Source organism: Plecotus auritus (genome assembly GCF_963455305.1).
Source record: "Plecotus auritus genome assembly, chromosome: 12".
Classification (NCBI taxonomy): domain Eukaryota; kingdom Metazoa; phylum Chordata; class Mammalia; order Chiroptera; family Vespertilionidae; genus Plecotus; species Plecotus auritus.
In genome coordinates, this window is record NC_137778.1 from 11,076,552 (window position 1) to 11,093,724 (window position 17,173).

Below are 17,173 nucleotides of genomic sequence, written 5' to 3' on the forward strand. Positions count from 1 at the left end.
TTCAAGCATACCAACATCAGAATTATGGGGGTGCCAGAAGAAGACAGAGAGCAAGATACTGAAAACCTATTTGAAGAAATAATGACTGAAAACTTCCCCCACCTGGTGAAAGAAATAGACTTACAAGTCCAGGAAGCACACAGAACCCCAAACAAGAGGAATCCAAAGAGGACCACACCAAGACACATCATAATTAAAATGCCAAGAGCAAAAGACAAAGAGAGAATATGAAAAGCAGCAAGAGAAAAACAGTTACCTACAAGGGAGCACCCATACAACTGTCAGCTGATTTCTCAACAGAAACTATGCAGGCCAGACGGGAGTGGCAAGAAATTTTCAAAGTGATGAATAGCAAGAACCTACAACCAAGATTATTCTACCCAGCAAAGCTATCATTCAGAATTGAAGGGCAGATAAAGAGCTTCACAGATAAGAAAAAGCTAAAGGAGTTCATCACCACCAAACCAGTATTATATGAAATGCTGAAAGGTATTCTTTAAGAAGAGGAAGAAGAAAAAAGTAAAGAGAAAAATTATGAACAACAAATACATATCTATCAACAAGTGAACCTAAAAATCAAGTGAATTAAAAACCTGAGGAACAGAATAATCTGGTGAATATAATAGAATCAGGGGCATAGAAAGGGAGTGGACTGACAATCCTCAGGGAGAAAGGGGTGTGTGGGGGTTCAGGAAGAGACTGGACAAAAATCATACACCTATGGATGAGGACAGTGGGGGGGAGGTAAGGGCAGAAGGTGGGGTGGGAACCGGGTGGAGGGGAGCTATGGGGGGAAAAAGGAGAAACAATTGTAATAATCTGAATAAAGATTTATTTAAAAAATATTTTTTATTTCAGTCAGTGTATGCTTAATTTCTAGTTGGTCCTTTTTCATATCCTCGAGGATCTCGCTAAATTTAACGGCCTTTTCTAGAAAATTCTTGAAAAACCGTACAACCATGGTTTTGAACTCTATATCCAGTCGTTTGCTTTCCTCTGTTTCTTTCAATTGTGTCCTGTTTCTTTGTCTCTGCATTTTGGCTGCTTCCCTGAGTTGATAGAGTGGCTTTGTGTGCTAGGTGTCCTATAGGGCCCAGTGGCTCAGCCTCCCCAGTTACCTGAGGTAGACACCCTTGGTGCACCCCTTTGTGGGCTGTGTGCACAGTCTTGTTGTAGTTAAGCCTTGATTGTTGTTGGTATCACTGGGAGGAATTGACCTCCAGGCCAATTGGCTGTGAGGATCAGCTGTGTCTACCCTGGGAGAACTTCTGTGCTGGAAACACCCTTATGGGAGAAGACTTGCAAAAGCCTCTGTGCTCAGCTTGGATGGGGCGGAGTCTCAGGGAGGAGCAGAGAGCAATGGCTTCCCATCAGCCCTGCCCTAAGAGGCCCCTGGGTCTCAGTGTTCCACAGTAATCGCTGCAAGCACCTCTGAGAGAAAGCCGCCCTTGAATTTCACCCACTGCCAGACAGTCCAGTTTCTCCCCGAATGAGTCTGGGTCCCCAGAGTCTCGCCCGGAACTGGAGTTCAGCACTTTCGGGAGCTTTTGTCTCCCTCCTGCTTGAGAAAGCCAGCTGCGTACTCAGTTGCCAGCCCTCTCTGCATGCGCACCTCGGTACCTCTGCCTTCTGCAGTTCCTCTGAGTCTCAGTGTGCTTTTCTCTTTTCTGACAGTCCAGTTTCTCCCCGTATGAGTCTGGGTCCCCAGAGTCTCACCCGGAACTGGAGTTCAGAGCTGTTGAGAGCTTTTATCTCCCTCCTGGTTGAGAAAACCAGCCGCATACTCAGTTGCCAGGCCTCTCCGTGTGCGCACCTCGGTTCCTCTGCCTTCTGCAGCTCCTCGGAGTCTCTGTGTGCTTTTCTCTTTCCTTCTAGTTGTAGAATTTCCACTCAGCCAGCCTTCCTGTGGTTCTGGATGATGTCCCTTTTGTCTTTTAGTTGTAGTTTTGAAATTGTTGTGCGAGGCAGCAGTTTAGGTGTTTACTTATGCCGCCATCTTGGTTTCTCCCCTTGACATACTTTTGTGAAGCTTTTGTTTGCACTCTGTATTGTATGCTGCCTTTTTAAAATATGTGTCTACATTATTGTGCTGTCAGAATTGCATTTCTTGCTAAGAATATTTTCAGCTGCTTTTAATGTCATTGCAACAAGACTAATCTAAGCAGAATTTCTTTAGCTATTATGACTGTAAGAAAAATTTGTGGGTTTTGAAGTTTAACTTCTGCAGAGAATCATGGATCTTTATGGACCCTACAACCTAAGGTAATTTAACTGCCAAGGATATCATTCAGAATTGAAGGAAAGATAAAGAGTTTCCTGAACAAGCAAAAACTAAAGGAGTTCATCACCATTAAAGCAGCTTTATAAGAAATGGTAAGGGAAGGAAAGGCCATAACTGGAAATAAGAAAATATGACAAAGGAAAAAATCATAGGTAATGACAAATATTTAACAAACACAGCAAATCAGACATTTAAAAAGTTCAAACAGTCAAAAGGCAAAAGTATCAAATTCAACTCAAATTTTGAAGAGTAGTTAGGAGATACTCAAAATGAAAAGATCTAAAATATGACATCAAAAACATAAAGCATAGGTATGGGAGTAAATGTGTAGTATTTTTTAGACTATATTAAAATGTAAATGCCTATCCATTTTTAATGGATTGCTATATATAGATCAGCAATTTTCAACCAGTGTGCCACAAGAATTTTTTTAAAACTTGCAATACCTGACTATTTAGTCAGGGGCACTGACCTCTTTTCCCTTACACTGTCAAATAAAGAAATGACAATAGCCAATAGAACAATAGCCACCTGGTGTGAATGAATCAAAATTATATCTCATTTTTTGTCAGGCCAGCAAAAAAATATATATTTTTGGTGTGCTGCAGAATTTTAGTGATTAGCTTGTGTGCCATGAGATGAAACAGGATGGAAATAGTGACATACTAGTACATGAACCGCATGATTGCCACAAACCAAAACCTATAAAGACACACGAAGAATAAAGAGAAATTAACCCAAGTAAAACAATAAAGAAAACCAGCAAACCACAAGGGCAGGAAGAAAAAAACAAAACAGTGAACTACAAAAACATCAACAACAACACCAAAAAAACAAAGTGACAATTAGGACACACTTATTGATAACTTTAAATATAAGTGGATTAAATACTCTAAGAAAGAGGTATAGGGTGGCTGAATTGATTTAAAAACATGACCCATCTATATGCTGCTTACAAAACACTCACTTTACATGAAAGACTCATACAAATTGAAAGTAAAGGGAAAAGAAAAGATATTGCATGAAAATAGAAACAAAAAGAAAGCTGGCATAGTAAAACTCATATCAGGCAAAATACAAAAAGAGTGTAAAAAGACATTACATAAATATAAAATTTCAATAGTGAAGAGGATATAACAATTGTAAATATTTACACACCCAACATAAGAACCCCTAAATATATAGAGCCAGTATTAATGGACATAAAGAGAGAAACTCACAGTAATACAAAATAGTATCCCCCTCGCATGATGGATACATCATCCAGACCAAAAATTAGTAAGGAAATGCCCTTTAAAATGTCACATTAGACCATATTGACTTAATAGACATTCATTGAACATTTTATCCAAAAACTGCAGAATACATATTTTTAAAAGTACATAAGGGACATTCTACATGATATTCCATATATTAGACCACAAAATAAGCCTCAGTAAATTCAACAAGATTGAATTCATTTCAAGCACCTTTTCTGACCACAGTGGCATACAACTAGCAATCAAGTACAGAAAGAAAACTCAAAATGAACATAAATATGTGGAAACTAAACAACATGCTACTAAACAGCCATGGACCAAAAAGGAAATCAAAAGTACCTTGAGAAAAATAAAAATGAAACACAACTTTTCAAAAGGTATGGGATGGAGCAAAAGCAGTTTTAAGAGGAAAAGTTCATAACTGTAGAGGCATCAAGAACCAAGAAACATTGCAAATAAACAATCTAGCTTTACATCTAAAGGAATTAGATAAAAAGAACAAACAAAACATCAACAGAAGAAATGAAATAATAAAGATCAGAGTGGGAATAAATGAAAATAGAAATTTTTAAAAAGACAATAGAAAAGATCAATGCAAGCTAGTTCTATGGAAAGATAAAGAGAACTGAAAAATCTTAAGCCAAACTCATCAAGGAAAAAGAGAGAACCCAAATAAAAAAATTATAAATGGAAGAGAAGTTACAGCTGACACCACAGAAATACAAAGAATCATTAACAAAATTCTACAAACAATTACTTGCCAACAAATTCCACAATTTAGAAGAAATTGATAAATTTCTACATGCATATAGCTTTCAAAGACTAAACCAGCAAAACAATCCAGCAGACTAATTACTAGCAATGAAACTAAAGCAGTGGGCTCAATAGAGTAATGTTCCCTTGTCCTTTTATCAGACTATCTGCTTCCTCTCCCCTCTAGCAGCTGTTTAATAAACGTAATGCCAAGGGTCATTTAGAGTCTGTTTTGTCCACTTACAAATCTGTCAGTTACATAGGTATTTTTACACTGCACACTGCATAGGATTCCCATAAATTTCTTAATACTATTGCTACACACTTAGCATTTATATTTTTCGAAAATTCTACATCTTTGCTCACAGCTTAGATGGATTTCTTTGGGATAAACTCTAAGAATGGTGTAAAAGCCATGTCCATTTTAAAACTTTTAACATACAACAGTTATATAAAAACTAAAAATTTGAGGATTTTGCTACTCCCAATACATTTAGTCACAATTGCTGACATTTTGATTCTTTGCCAACTAAGGAACAAAATGTCAGCTCCTTTCGTATGCTCTTTAATATCCCTCATGTTACTCTTTTTTAAAACTACTCTTACAGGTTTACTCAAAACTCTACACGTAAATCTTGCTCATTTTTAATGTTCCAGAACTGAGATGGTTTCACCACAAAAGTTCTCCCTCTTATCAGTTCCTTCTCATCTCACCAATCATGGCATCAATCACATCCAGGAATTTGACACAATATACCTGTGTATTTTTCATGTTATGTGCATTTTATTTTCAATAAAATGTTTAGTTCCAAAACAGCAAGGGCCCTATAGGTTGAGACCCAATATCTTTAATGGCACAGTATTTAATAAATTACTTCCCCTGGGGTCCTCTCAAGGGAATAGGGACAGAGGCATTTACATTGGGGTTTGGGGCCCAATGAAGTGGCCAAATCATCTTGGTGATTTTGAAGCAGGCCTTGAAAGGATTCAATAGCAGAATTCAACCACGGAAATCTCAAGTATTGTCCCTAATTATGCCTGATTAATGGCAAATTTGGACAAGGGCCCTGGCTCTGTTATCTGCCGAAGCGGAGGGGTGGGGGTGTCCACCTGTGGAAGTGGGGATCCCTTTTTCCACTTGGTGTTTAGGGTCTGGTCCTTACGATATCTAGACAAAAAGAGTTTTCTGAGACTAGAACTGGGAAAGGCATAATGATGAGTGGGCCAGCTCTTGTTCTCTCTCACCCTTCCTGCGTGGAGTGCTAACTGCCTGTTTAGGATCTTGGAGGTGACCCACCATTTCCAGCAAACCTTGGAGGTGCTTCAGGGCAGGTTGAAGAATGGTCAGCTCCACCAGTGCACAGGCTGACCCTGAGCTGCCAGCTGACACAGTTGGGTAGACCTTGGCCAGGCCACACCCCATTCCCTCCAGTGCATAAGCACAGCCCTGGGGCCTAGGCCCTGCCTTGCAGGCCGCCATTGGCCCCGCCCTACCCGGATAGCACGGTCCAGACCACGCCCACTCGGTGTAAAGCCCTGGACACTGTGAGTCTGGGGATTGTTGCGTCTGGGATCTGCGCTCAAAGGGCCAAATACTCACTGTCCCTCGGGTTTCCCCGCTGATGGATGGGAGCATGAGGGCCTCATACGAGCCGCTCAGGGCATCTGCCTGCCGCCTGGAGAGTCCCTTTTCCTGGGGCTTCCTTGGGGTCCTTTTGCTGGCCCTAGAGCTCCTGCTACCCATATGCTCAGGTAGGGGAAGGGAAAGGGTGTCAGCTCTGGAGGGAAACTAGAGCGGGTAGGGGAGATGGCCCACCAGAGCGGAGGGCGAAAGGAACTTTGCTTGGTGTGTGGGGTAGGAGGCTCAGGGCTTGGTGGACCCAGGTGATGCGGGGTTAGGGTAGAAGCCTTAGCCACAGAAGCTCCGGGTTGTTCTGTGAGGGACCCAGAAGTGTGGGGGGACTTCAGAGAGCCCGCGGTGAGGGTTGTTAGGTGGTAGGTACTGAGCCTCTTGGAGTGCTGGGTGCATTCAGTGTGTGCTGGGGGCCAAGCTGTGTCCCTAGCAAAAGCCTGCAGGTGTTTGGGGACTGAGCTAATCAAGATGTCAGAGATTAACCAAAGAACATATATGCATATATGCATAACCCATGGACACAGACAATAGTGTGGGGAAGGCCAGGAGTGGGGCGGGTGCTGAGTGGATGAGGGCAAAGGGGTGGGGAAATGGGGGACATTGTAATACTGTCCACAATGAACAAAAGGAGACGGGAAGCCCTGACCAGGTGCTGAAGGTGAGGGCTTGCTCTTCAATGCCCAGCTGTGTGTGTGGATGTTGCTTGGGGGAGTGCTGGGCCCGTGGGGAGGCTTTGCCCTGTGTTCCCTGGGCTTAGTGAGGCCTTGGTGAGTGGGGTGCTGTGCCCCACTGGGTTGGGCTGGGGGATCCCAGGCCAGGTGTACCAGGTGTATGCTTTACAGAAGGGTCCAGGCCAGAGGTGCAGGGTGTGGGGTAAGGAAGCTCACTGCTTGCTTTGTATGGGGTTTGGGGAACGTGTTACCCACAGAGCCCTTAGTGAGTGAGAGCTAGCTGCAGGGCCTGGGATTTAGAAGGTCTGGAAAGGACACGCAGTGCTTTTTGTACAGAAAGGTAACAGGCGGCTTGTTGCCCCCAAGTCATATTGGTATTGCTGTCCAGGCTGTTGCTTGTCTTTAAGCATGGAGACACAGTCCTATTGCCATCCCATATAGATAATGCCCTACGCTATTCCCAAATGTCATGTGCGCAGTCTTTTTCCTTTTCTTTTCACTAGGTTGGGTCCCATTTGAGGGGAGATTAGAAGTAACCTAAAAAATTGGTAGCCAAACTCAGTGAGAAATGAATCATAAGAAATGAACAATAAATTATATCAATAAGCTTGCCCTGTAGCTGATAAACTTAAGCTGAAGGCCATCCACTATCAAAATTCATGTTTCAATGAATGCAATCAATACATATATACATACATATATGCTCACTGTATAAAACGTATGTGATCAAAGAGCAACAATAGTATATTATGGTGTATTTCCAACTGTCGTTGTATGCATGTGTGTTTCTATGCCCAAGTGATTTTTAGGATCCTATTACATAGACAGTTTGTATGCTGCATTCTCTCCTTAGGAGAATTCATTCAATAAAGATTTGCCTTGTATGTGCCAGGCCCTGTGCTGGTTCTGGGGACACACTGGTGACCAATAACAAGCCATTCCTATTTTCATGATGCTCATTTCACTCTTTGTTTGTACACGAACACACATGAACATAAACAGCGACTGTGTTTTGCTCCCTGTTAGATCCCCAGAGCCAGGCGCACAGTAGGCATTCAATAAAGATTTGCTGAAATTTGCTGGGACTGGCGGACAGTAAGCAAACCACAATGCTAGTGTTACAACCCCAGTCAGGTGCCCTGGAGGAAGGAGCATGACTCTCTGAGAGCCTTTAACCAATGGCTGTTGGGAGGGAGGCTTTTCTGCTCAGAGGCCACACTCTGCCACTTTGGGGCCTCTGCACTTGCTGTCCCCAGGCTCCTCCTTTCTCTTGCATAATTGGCTCCTTGTCCTTCAGACTCAGGTGTGATGATATGCCCTCAGACACCCTCTCTGAGCAAAGTATCTCATGGAGACCCACACACTCCAGCTCCAATTCCCCTGACTTGTTGTCCCTCTTCCCAAACCACCCTTTCTGTCCTAGCTCTACTAGAATGCAGAGATCCTTTCTGGCTCGTCACACTGGTGTTTGCAAATGCCCCATGTTTTTGCCATGGTACCAACACTCTTTTATAACCACTGAGTTCCAGGAAAATGAAGTATAATATTCAGTGGGGTCAGAAGCCCAGTAAAAATTCAAATCAAATAGTAAAACAAACACTACCTTGAGAGAAATGAAGTGAAAAGCAAAACCTTACAAAATGTATGAGATACAGCAAAAGCAGTTATAAGAGGAAAGTTTATAGCTATACCAGCCTTCATCAAGAAGCAGGAACGATCCTAAATAAACAATCTAATTTATATCTAAAGGAACTAGAGAGAAAGGAGCAAACAAAATCCTAGTAAGTATATGTAAGGAAATAATAAAGATCAGAGTGGAAATAAATGAAATAGAAAATATTAAAATAATAGAAAAGATCAGTGAAACTAAGAGGTGGTTCTTTGAAAGGATAAATATCATTAACAGATTTTTACCAAGAATCATAATGCCAAACGAGAGAGGACACAAAACTTGTGAATATAATAGAATCAGGAGCATAGAAAGGAGTGGACTGACAATTCTCGGCGGGGAGGAATGGGGCATGAGGGGTGTGGGAAGAGATTGGACAAAAATCTTACACCTATGGATGAGGACAGTGGTGGGGGTAAGGGCATGGGGTGGGAGTGGGGAATCAGGTAGAGGGGAGCAATTGGGGGGTGGGGAAGAGGAACATCTGTAATAATCTGAGCAATAAAGATGTATTTAAAAAAATAATTGAAAGGAGACATTGCAGTCGACAACACAGAAATACAAAGGATCACTAAAGAATACTAGGAACAATAATATGCCTACAAATCAGATATTATAGAAAAATGGATGACTTTCTAGAAACATACTTGCTCTCAGGACTAAACCAGAAAGAAAAAGAGAATCGGAATAGTCCAATTATTAGCAATAAAATAAAACATTAAAAAAAAAAAAACTGACAAGAAACTGAAGCACTGGAGCAGGCAACCTCAAAGTTGAATTCGACCAAATATTTAAAGAAATAGTACCTATTCTTCTGAAACGATTTCTCAACATTGTATAGGAAGGGACAGTTCCAAACTTATTCTACAAAGCCAGTTTAGTCCAATAACCAAAACCTGACAGAGACACTACCAAAAAGAGAATTAGAGGCCAAAATCCCTGATGAACATAGATACCAAAATACTCAACAAAATTTCAGCAAATCAAATTCAGCATACATTAAAAAGATTACATACCATGATCAAGTGGGATTTATACCAGGGATGCAAGGATGATTCAACATCTGCAAAACAATGCATGTGTTTCATCACATTAATAGAACCTATGGTGAAAATCATATGGTTATCTCAATAGATGCAGAAAAAGCTACTGTTCTGCCACCGGCAACATAGAGCCCACACACTGAAGTGTCATTGGTTTGATTCCTGGTCAAGGGCATGTACTTGGGTTGCAGGTTGGATTCCCCAGCCCTCGTCAGGGAGAGTGCAGGAGACAACCAATTGATGTGTCTCTCAGATCCATATCTCTCTCTCTCTCTCTCCCCAGCTTCATTCCTATCACTCTGTCTAAAAATCAATGGAAAATGTATTCTCAAGTAAGGATTAACAAAAACAACATGAAAAAAGCGAAGAAATATTTGTAAAAATTGCCTCTGATAAGAGGCTAATTTCAAAAATACATAAAGAACTCATACAGCTCAACAACAATAAAATCTAATTAGAAAATGGACAGAGGACCTGAATAGACAATTACCCAAGGAAGATATACAGATGGCCACCCAATTATTAAAAGATGCTCAACATCACTAGTTATAAGGAAAACCACAATAAGATACAACCTCACACTTGTTAGAATGTCTAATAAAGACAAGATATAACAAGTGTTAAAGAGAATATGGAGAAAAAGGAACCCTCATGCACTACTGGTGGGAATGTAAATTGGTGCAGCCACTATAGAAACAAGTATGGATGTTCATCGAAAAGTTAAGAATAGAGCTAACATACAAACCAGCAATCCTTCTTCAGGGTATCTACCTGGAAAATTTGAAAACATCAAGATATATGGAAGGCTATGTTCATTGCAGCATTATTCACAATAACTAATACATGGAAACAACCTTCATGTATTAACAACCTTAAGTGTCCGTCAATTGATGAATGGATAAAGAAGTGGTACATATAGACAATGGAATACTACTCAGCCATAAAAAGATTAAATACTGCTATTTGCAACAACATGGCTGGATCATGAGAGGATTATGCTAAAGAAGTAAGTCAGCCAGAAAAGGCCAAAAACTTCGGTTTCACTCATGTGGGATGTAAAACAAAAACAACAATGAAAAAAGCAAACAAATAAAACAACTCACAAATGGTGGTTATCAAAGGGAGAGGTGGTAGGGAAAAGGTTAATGGGAGGTGAGCAGAGGAGATTAAACTTCACAATAGAGTATACAAATGTCTTATTACAATGTTGTGAAACATGAAATTTACATAATATTATTAACCAAAGTTACCCCAATAAATTTAATTCAAAGAGTCACATATTTTTATTTGATAGAAGTACAAATATATATATTTTAAAGCTTAACATCAATCTGACATAAGACCAATCCATGGAATAAGAAAAGAGAGGTTTCTCAGGGATCAGCATAGATTTAGCTCCTTTCTTAGATCCTTAATCTTACAGGTGGGACCTCTGCATTCTTTTAGCCCTTCAGGGCTTTACTTGATGTGTCTCCATCACATTATTTTACATAAAAGTTCTATCAGATCTGTTAGACTTTCAAGCCCACAGATAATTAAAAGGAAGGGGAATGGTTGAAGTAGAAATTATACTATTTTAGGAAGAAAAAAATTACCAAAAAATTTAAAAGTTATAATAGCATAGCAATATAGTAACACAGCTTAAAAAGCTACCTCAGAGAACTTCTGCGGCCAAGCATGATCCATTGATTAGTGAAAGAAGAATAAATCATATTTAAAGCAATGTTAAACTTATAAATTTTGACATTTAATTGACATCTATTCACTTATAAAATGCTCAGTTCACTGATATGGAACATATGACATGAAGTCTTATATTTTAAAACTAGAAGCCCAATGCACAAATATTCATGCAAGAATGGGCCTTCCTTTCCCTGGCTGCTGGCACCGCCTTTCTGCTCTGGCCCCGGAGCCCCCTCCTTCTGCTCTGGCCCTGCCTTCCCACACTGCCCAGAGGCCCTTAGCGGCTGGGGTGGTGTGGAACGCCTGCGTCGTTGGCACGTCAAAGATGCAAGCATCCCGCCCGGCCCCCCGCTGCTCTGCACCTGTGTATGCAAGTTAACCCACCATCTTAGTTGGGTTAATTTGCATACTCACTCCTGATTGGCTGGTGGGTGTTGGGAAGGTACGGTCAATTTGCATGTATCTCTTTTATTAGTGTAGATACCTTAGTCCACCTTTATTTTGACCTATGAAATCCATGATGCTTATTTAAGAGTTAGCGCTTACTATGGCATTTCGTGAGCACGCAGGGGGTACGGAGTGTAGTAGGAAAAGAAGGCACATGATCCTGACCTCTAAGAACTTGCCTCCTGAGAAGAGACTGAGCCTAAAGTAACAAGTCATCATCATCCTATAGATAAAAACCCAGTATGCTAAGTGTCCAGTAGTCTGTTCAACCAATCAAAGCATAATATGCTAATGATATGCTAAGACCACTCAACTGCTCGCTATGACATGCACTGATCACCAGGGGGCAGATACTTTGACTAGTAGGTTAGCTTGCTGGTGGGGTACAGCTGGTTGGGACTGAGCAAGATGGGCCAGACAAGCCCTGAAGCCCTCCTGTGGTCCCTCCCTGGCCCCAATCATGCACCAGTGGGGTCCCTTGGCCTGGCCTGCGCCCTCTCAAAATCTGGGCTGAGGCACCTCCCCCAACTGCATGAATTTCATGCACCAGACTTCTAGTCTTTTATAAAGCCATGTCTACAGCCAGCAGAAGCCCCAAGTGGCAAAGTAGCCCATGTTAACGGAACTGCCGATTGGTTCACATTCTCACCATGTTTGTAATAAGGGGTAAGTTGCTCCTTAGAGGAGTGAGGTAAATGTTGCTGGTTCCATTTTTGGTTTGGTGCTCTTCTTGTGTTTGAAACTGTGGAAGAGTAATCTGATGGAGGGCTATATACTATAGAAGTCTTCTGAGGGGAGAAGTGAGTGTGGAATAAACTCAGGGGAAAAAATGGGAAGAGCACATATCTATAAATAAAATTTTAAACCAAAAATATTGGTGCCTGCTCTTCAGTTTAATATTGAAAGAATATTCAGGTTAATCTCAAAGAAACCAAAGCTAATAGGATGTTATGTAAAGCAAGCACAGCTCATGATCTGGTAAAAGCCTGGCACCATCACTTAAAATCTCACCAAGGACTTCCATTTATTCTGTACAACCTGCCGGCTGCCAGGCCATAATCCGTGGCTGGTGGAAAAGAAAATACTTTACTTTCATGTTCTTATTCTCTCATGCCCAGATGCCTGTGGTGACCCACCAAAATACCAATCTATGAAACCCAAGGGTGATCCTGCACCTCCTTATAATGCTGGGTTCAAGGTAGAATATGAGTGTCGCTCAGGATATAGGCTTATTATTCCTCTTGTTCGTCCCACCGCTACTGTTTGTCAGGCTGATGGCACATGGGCACCTGCTCTCCAGGAGGCTTGTACAAGTAAGTACATAAAATTTTTATTTTTATTGCTCTAAAGATTTTTACATATTTTAGACTACATATTCCACTGTTACCATGATGGTTTTCTCAGATGGATGTAGATTTTAGAATGTATTTTTTCAGGCTTTGAAGATCTCCGGGGAAAATTTAATTTGGCCATTGATTCTATGCGTAAATGTGAATCTTAAGTTTGGCCATTAATGGCAACATGGATGGACCTTGAGAACATTATGCTAAGTGAAATAAGTCAGTCATAAAAAGCTAAGGACCATATGATTTCACTCATATGGAGATATAAAACTGGAACTCATAGACACAGACCACAGTTTGGTGGTTACCAGAGGGAAGTGTGGGGGTTGCAGGGGTACTAATGAGTAAAGGGGACCAAATATATGTGGAAGATTATTTGACTTTGGGAAGTAGAAACACAATGCATTACACAGATCATGTGTCATAGATGTGTACACTTGAAACCTATATAAGCTTATTAACCAATGTCACCCCAAGAAACGTAATCCTATCTAATAAAAGAGAAACATGCAAATTGACCGTACCTCCGCTATGCCCACCAGCCAATCAGAGCGAGTATGCAAATTAACACAACAAAGATGGTGGCAGCCACGGAGCTGGAGCAAGCAAGAGGCTTGGGTTGCCTCCAGTGATGGAGGAAGCCAAGCTTCCTGCCCGCCCTGTCGGCCCTGGACTCCACTCAAGGCTATAAAGTTTCAATTATAGAAGATAAATAAATCCCAGATACTTGCTTCCAGCCAGCCCTGGCCTCCATTCAAGGAGGCGCTGAAAAAAAGAAAAAGAAAAAAAAGAGGGGCTGGGAGCTTGGGTCACCAGGGGGCGTGGCCACCCTACAAACAGCCATCAGCCCCTCACCCAGGCTGGCCAGGCACCCCAGTGGGGTCCCCTACCCTGAAGGGGGTGTGGCCCGCCTGAAAACAGCCCACAGCCCCTCACCCAGGCTGGCCATGCCCCCCCCAGCAGGGACCCTCACCCCATGGGGGCGTGGCCGGCCTGCAAACCACTACAGGCCCCTCACCTAGGCCGCCCCACATCCCAAGGGAACCCCCACCCTGATCCAGGACACCCTTCAGGGCAAACCAGCCAGCCCCCACCCATGCACCAGGCTTCTATCTATACTAATAAAAGGGTAATATGCTAATTAGACTGGGAGACCTTCCAGGAGACCTTCCAGATGTTCTTCTGGACAAAGCCATGGTGGCGGGACTGAGGTAGAGGCGGTTAGAGGCCAAGGGGGAGGGCAGTTACGGATGATCAGGCTGGGGGGGGGGGGTGGCGGGGCCGTTGGGGGTAAGCAGACCAGCAGGGGGTCCAGTTGGGGGTGGTCAGTGGGGGTCAGTTGGAGGTGATCAGGACAGCGGGGGGTGCGGTTTGGAGAGAGCAGGCCAGCAGGGGGGCAGTTGGGGGCGAGCAGGCTGGCACGGGGGCAGTTGGGGGTGATCAGGCTGGCAGGGAAGGTATTTGGGGGCGAGCAGGCTGGTGGCGGGGGGCAGGTGGGGGCGAGCAGGCCGGCAGGCAGAGTGGTTAGGGGCAATCAGGCAGGCAGGCAGGCAGGTGAGCAGTTAGGAGCCAGCAGTCCCAGATTGTGAGAGGGATGTCCGACTGCCATTTTAGGCCCAATTCCTGTAAACTGGCAGTAGGACATCCTTCAAGGGGTCCCAGATTGGAGAGGGTTCAGGCCAGGCTGAGGAACACTCCCCCCCGCGCCCCCCCCCCCCCCGTGCACGAATTTCATGCACCGGGCCACTAGTATCTATATAATTCATAAACACTCCTCCAGTCTCCCTAACACCACCGTTTCCCAGAACTGTATTACTCCTCATGCACTGAGAACCTTGATACATGCTGTGCATGCCTTTATCTCTCCCTCCTCTTCTGAGGTCATCCTGAGAGACTTTGTTGTCCTTAAGGAACATCCATCCAGTAACCAATAGAACTTTTCTTCATTTGACATCAACAACCCATTGCCATGGCCATAAACACAACATCCTTCCAATCCTCTATCCTACCTCACCCTGTTCTCATTTCAACTGGCTCTTCATTCCCCTCTATCTCCATCATTCAACTCCTGCACAGTAATAATCTCAGGGTCTGCCATTTCAGCTCTGCACACGCATCACTCCATTTGTCTTCAGATGTCTGAGGCTCTAGCCCTTGTAACAATAAATAAGAATGAAAATATTTCTATCAATTTAATACCTCAGTGTAGAATTTTTATTTTGATTCAAGTCTTCTTTGACATTGGTATAAAACAACAAATTTGAAAATTTTCTTTTAGTAAAGGCATGTCCACAGCTACAAGAACCCCAAAATGGCAAAATAGTCTACATTAGTGGATCTTCCATTCTTGGCTCACAAGCTCAGTATGCTTGTAATAAGGGGTAAGTAAGTTGCTCCTTAGATGAGTAAGATAAATGTTGCTGGTTCCACTTTTGGTTTGGTTCTCTTCTTAAGCATTTCCATAATGTTCATTTCATCTTGCTGTCTGTGGAACAAATTGTATTTACAGCCAATCAACCCTTCGGAAATTGAAAAGATGTGCAATGGATAGAAAGACATTTAACTGGAAGGAAAGCAAAGTGTATCATATAATAAATAATAATAAGCCTATTGTAGTCATTAAAATGTAGTAATCATGGTGACATGGTCTTAAACTATAATAGGCTGGAAGGTGGGAAGGAGAGACACGGAGTTAGTTAACAGAAGCAAAGGGCAGAAACTAATGAAATGTGTGTTGAAATTTTGAATGAATTCCCAGTGGTACATGAGAATCGTGTGGATATAAGCGCTAGGAGTGTAGCTGTTTTTCAATAAGGGCTAGCTGACCACCAGATTTCACCGCATCCTGCTTCCACATGAACTTTTCAGACTATTGCCAACAAATAGTCCAAAAGCAGCAAACACTTCTTCCTACAGACTACGCACCTATCCCAGAATTAGTCCAACATACTTCTTCTGCCCCCTTATCTATTCCTTCAAAATAACTTACATCTTTCTACTCAAAGCTGTAAAAGAACCCCATTACACCAGGATGATGGAAATGTTTGCCTTCATCTGTCCCTGCTGCTGGTGGTTTAGACTGCATGCCCCAGGACCTGGTCCGTTTTTCTGGTGAGCACATGGCTAGTCAATAAGCCTGTTCCTTCAGAAAATCTTCTGGCTGAGAAGGTTTTGTTTCACAAACTATTCCATTGTGGTCAGGGAAGATACTTCGTATCATATCTATCTTTTAAAACCTAATGACTAGTTAATATTAATTTGTGGCTCATTGTATGGTATATTGTGGAAGATGTCCCATGTGCACTTGAGGAAATGTGTATTCTGTTCTATGTCTGTGAGATCTAGTTGATTTGTTGTTGAAGTCTTATATTTTCTTACTTATTTTCAGTCTAGTTGTACTATCCATTATTGTGAGCGGGATATTGAAGTCTCCAACTATTATTGGAGAAATGCCTATTGCATAAAAATGTGTATGTCTCTCTCCAGTTGTGCCAGCTTTTGCTTCATGTATTTTGAAGGTCTGTTACTTAGTACATTAATGTTTATAATTATTATATCTTCTTGCAGTATGTGAAACTGATTAAAATATAAGGTGCTTCTTGTCTCTTATAACCTTTTCGGATTCAAACTCTATTTTGCCAGAATTAGTATAGCCACCCTCTTTTGGTTACCATTTGCCTGGAAGATCTTTTTCCATCCTTTCATTTTGAACTTATTGTCTGTTTGAATCTCAAGTGAGTCTCCTGTAGACAGGACAGAGTGGAGTCTTTTGTTTTTATCCATTCTGCCTTTTGATTGTAGAATGTAATCCATTTAAGTTTAAAGTAACTATTGACAAGGAGGGAGCTGTTTGTTTTCTTAAAGCTTTTTTGCCCCCTTTTTGCACATCCCTATTTTCTTTGCTAGTTGATTTTTCTAATAAAGTGTTGGAATACCTTTCTCATCTCCTTTTGTGTGTATTCTATGGTGATTTTGTCTCCAGTTCCCATGTGGATTACACCTAACATCCTAGAGCTATAATGCTACAATTTGAATTTATGCCAACTTAAATTCAATAAATTCCAATAATGAATGCTTATCAGCTCCATCCTCATCCATTTGGGTTGTTAGTGTCACACTGCCATCTACAATACTAATTGAAATCCTGGCTTCTACTCTATTTATTTTCATTGTATGCTTTGTTTCTTAATTTACATAGAAGATAAACATGCATTTACAAACCATTGTTACAATAAGACTAGCTTTAATAATTGCCCATGTATATACCCACAGTGAGATGTTGATCCACATGGCATGACTTACCGAAAGCAAAAGACATAGGTTCGGCTGCCTGCTGCAATGAATGCCAAACTGGTGAGGCAGGTGCTGATGGAAAAGGAAAGAGGTTTTAT